A 4,266-nucleotide genomic window follows, 5' to 3' on the forward strand; every position below is an offset into this window, starting at 1 on the left:
TGATACTTGAGTTGTTAACGATGTAATCGCATCAAGTTCCATTGCTCCTGCAACTCTTCTACCAGTACCAACTCTGGTAGTAGGGTACTGATAATCATTATTTGCTATTCTTTCTAGAATTTCGTATGCTTCATTGTAAGAATTGTCAAGCAACGTCCCATTAGCATATGCATCCACCACCATTTGCGTATGAGCATTTAATCCATTGTAGAACATTTCCATTTGTGTCCAATGCTGAAAACCATGCATCAGGCATTTTCTAATTAGTTTCTTGGAACACTCCCATGCTTTATATAATGTCTCATCTTCAGATTGTCTGAACGATGTAATGTCGTTCCTAAGCTTGGCATTCATGTTAGGAGGATTGTACCTAAGTAGAAATCTCTAACACAATTCATTCCAAGATGCCACCGTACTTGATGGTAACGCATTCAATCATGAATTGGCACGATCTTGCAATGAATAAAGGAATAATTTTAATCTAAGGGCATCTTCAGGAACACCCTGTTGCCTGAATGAGTCACAGACTTTAACTTAAGGGCAATCTTGAATCTTCAGTAGGTAGACCACTAAACTGCCCTACCGTCTACAGCATTTGAAACATTATTGGTTTTAATTCAAAGTGTTAAGCGTGAATATGTGGCCTAACAATTCCTAGATTTAGATCATCCAAAATAGGCATTATATGTTCTTTGACGGGCCTTTCTCTGTCATCTATAATTCGAGGAATATCAGTATTCCTTTCATTTTGGAGTACCTGATCTTCTCTGATTAGATAATTTATAAACCTCTCCATTTCTCTTAACTCTTTTCTTCTTCGCCTTAATGTCCTTTCAATTTTAGGATCAAAATAATATTATGTATCCTCTTGAATACTTCTTCTCATGCATTAATACAAACCTGAAAAATCAAATAAAATACAAATCAACTTTTCACCAATGCTACCAATCCCCGACAACAGTGCCAAAAACTTGTTGCATGTCAAATAACTAATGCAATTGTGCAAGTGTACATGTCATTCAAGTAATAAAATTATAAGTAAGTATCATCTCCACAGGGATCAGAAATTGGTAAGAAATTGAGTATGTTATTATAATAGTGTTAATTATGCCAAAATATCAAGAAATAATCTTAGAGTGAATAAGAAACTAGAATAATGGAGTACCGAAATTAAATGATAAAGAACAAAGAATTGATATGGCAAATAAAATGATGTGGCAATTCATAGAGAATATCAAGAGTATTTATGTTGTTGAATGAATAGGGTTGGAATTATTCAGGAGAAATGTTCATATCAAGATAATGCCATGGCAAAATATTTTTTAATCTACTACCCAGAGATTCACTACTGTGACCTGACTCTTTCGATAGCTAGATCTTAAGCTAAAAATCTAAGTTTAAGTACGTCTACAGAACTTGGGATTGATAACTGCAATGAACGTCCTCTCTGTACAACTTACAACATCTATGTCTAGAGTGCTACGAATATTCAATCGAGTATTCACTTGCAACAAACAATTCTATATCCAATATTCTTAACCTTTTTAAAATTAAAAACACCTAAGAACACAACATAGATTCAACTATGTCTAGAGCTTGCATACATGTCTTTAAAATAAGCATGAATCGAATGCAATAGTGATATAAACAATTTCAAATCCTAGGCATTAAAGATGATAAAACATTCACCCAAACAACTCCAACCCAGAAAAGATTTAGTTCATGGGTGGAAAAGTAAAAACCAAAATAGAACCATTCATTAATATTTCTCAATTAATTTTGAATCACAGAAAATTCAATCTAGAAAAATAAAGGCAGAACTACAGGATGTTAATTCCACACTCCAGCTTCTATTTTATCTTTCGATTATACGTGAGTCTAAGATAGATTTCTCTTCTCATTTCTTATGTCAGCATTCTGCTCTCTTCTAAGCTGCTACCCTTTCTGTCTCTGAAATTCATCAATGGAATTCTCCTTTGTGCCGAGAGAGAGTTTTGATGTTACCAGTCTTTTTTTCACGCTGATTCTTCTATTCTCTTCTCTTTTTTCTTCTTCTCTCTCATTCTTTTATTGGGTAGATCCGTCACACCTCAGCACACTTTTTTCATTCCTCTTTTCAGGTTGGTTTTTTTGGTACACATCCAACTGGCTAAGAGTGATGTGGATAGAGTGTTGGGTCATCTTCTCAGAATTGCCATGGCAATTTTATTGGCAATCAATCTTACCAATTGCCACGACAATATTTCACTTCCCTTATTTTCTTTCTGCATCATCTTCATCATTTTCTTCTACCTGCACCTGTGTTCACACAGAACCACATCTTTCCTCCTTAAGTGATAAAAGTAACAAGTAGTGGCCAACGTAGCTCAATCCAAGTTTTGTTATGCAATATTCTAAAATTATCCTAGAAATGCATATGTTTTTTTACTTAATTTCAAACAATTAATTCCATCTAGAGGCCTAAAATATAACTCTTTACAATAGTTATAATAGGTGCAGAAGTAGGGTTAGCACCAGTAATGTGACAGCCCAAAGTTGACCCTAGTCGGGAAGTGGTTTCGGGACTGCTAAACCGAGTCACCGAAATGTTTGAATGTGATACTTATTGTGAAGAATATGTAATTATGAATGTGTGAAAATTTCAAGCTTCAATTTGGTTGATTTCATGTGAATTTAGTCAATAGGACTTATGTGAGAAAATTCTAAAATGTGATAGGTCAATGTGTGAGGACCTATTAGTGCATGTGGACAAAGGGGGGGACTTGCATGTCAAATTCCCCCCCTAATGAGTAGTGGCCGGCCATGACAAGGAAGGATGGGCAAAACATGTCATGAAACATGTTTTGTTAGTGGAAGAATAAAATAAGGAGTATGGGTAATAAAGAAATGGAAAAAAAAAATGTGTGTGTAGTGTTTGTCCCCCCATTGCCGTGAGCTAAAGAAGAGAAAGGGGGGGGGATTTTGTTCATCCTTTTCTCATCTTCATGCTTGCCAAAAACTAGAAAGAAAAACAAAGAAAAATTTTCTCATCCTTTGGTTCATCCTTGGCCAAAAATTTTAAGGAGGAAAGAAGAAGAAAGGTGAAGAGATTCGGCCATGCATGTAGCTAGGCTAAGGTATGTTTGATGATGTTCCATGAGAGGCATGCATGTTTTAGTTGTTAGCTTGAGTTCTACCTAACCCATGGTCTAAATCTTGCTATGTGATGGAAATGGCACTTGACCATGGATGAATCATTCTTGGTTGATGTTTGATGTTGTGGTGATGAGGCATGAGTATGAGTTAAGATTCGGCCTAGGTGGAGGTTGTGTTAATGCCATTGCATGCAAAATATGAAGCTTGTTAATGATGCATGTGATGATGGCTTGATGATTCTTGAACCTCCTTTTTAGCATTTTTTTTTGTGAGCACATATGTGCATTGGTTGCTAAATGGAGAAGAATCGGCTAGCAAGATGTGTGCTAAGGCCGAATGTAACTTTGCATGTTAATGAGCAATGCATGTGTTAAATTGATGAAAAGGGGGAGGATGCTTTACTAGTGTGTATATGTGTGTATTAAGTGTTGAAATCGACCCCAAAAATGGACATGCATATTCGGCCAAGGGCAAAGAAATTAGCTAATATGTTGTGTTGATGCATGATTTTTGCATGTATGAGACTTTAATGTCTAATGTATAAATATGGGCTAAGTGCCTTGTGTTCATCTTTTGATGCCTAAATGATGAAATCAATTTATTTGTTTGATTAAGCTCAAGAGCAAAGGGGAAATAAAACCGATAAAGGGAAGGAAAAAGTGATTGAATAGCTAGCGGAATCGTTCGACAACACCCGAGGTAAGTTCTTGAGTAAGAGAGCTTAAATTTCGATGTGATTAAATCATGCTCTATGTGTGGCTATTGAGCCGAATGTGCAAGGACAATATGTGCCTTGTGTTTGAGTTTCGTAAACGAAAATGAAATATGAATGTATCATGAATTATTGTTAGATGTGCATGATTAATTGAATGCTGTCCGGGCTAAGTCCCGAAGGCTTTGTGCTAAGCGAATATATCCGGACTAAGATCCGAAGGCCTTTGTGCGAGATACTAAATCCGGGTTAAGTCCCGAAGGCATTCGTGCGAGTTATTAAAGCCGGGTTAAGTCCCGAAGGCATTCGTGTGAGTTGTTAAATCCGGGTTACGTCCCGAAGGCATTGTGTGAGTTACTAAAACCGGGCTATGTCCCGAAGGCATTTGAACGAGGAGCTATATCCGGTTAAATCCCGAA

General features: G+C 36.5%; 1 non-coding gene across 1 annotated transcript; it reads left to right on the forward strand.

Moving 5' to 3' along the window:
* The first annotated feature begins 238 nt into the window (after nucleotides 1-238).
* LOC121222851 (small nucleolar RNA R71) lies at nucleotides 239-345 on the forward strand. The gene has a single exon (XR_005920221.1). It is a non-coding gene; the product is annotated as a small nucleolar RNA R71 (small nucleolar RNA).
* Nucleotides 346-4,266: the final 3,921 nt, after the last annotated feature.

The sequence above is a fragment of the Gossypium hirsutum genome, chromosome D10 (assembly GCF_007990345.1).
Source record: "Gossypium hirsutum isolate 1008001.06 chromosome D10, Gossypium_hirsutum_v2.1, whole genome shotgun sequence".
Classification (NCBI taxonomy): Eukaryota; Viridiplantae; Streptophyta; class Magnoliopsida; order Malvales; family Malvaceae; genus Gossypium; species Gossypium hirsutum.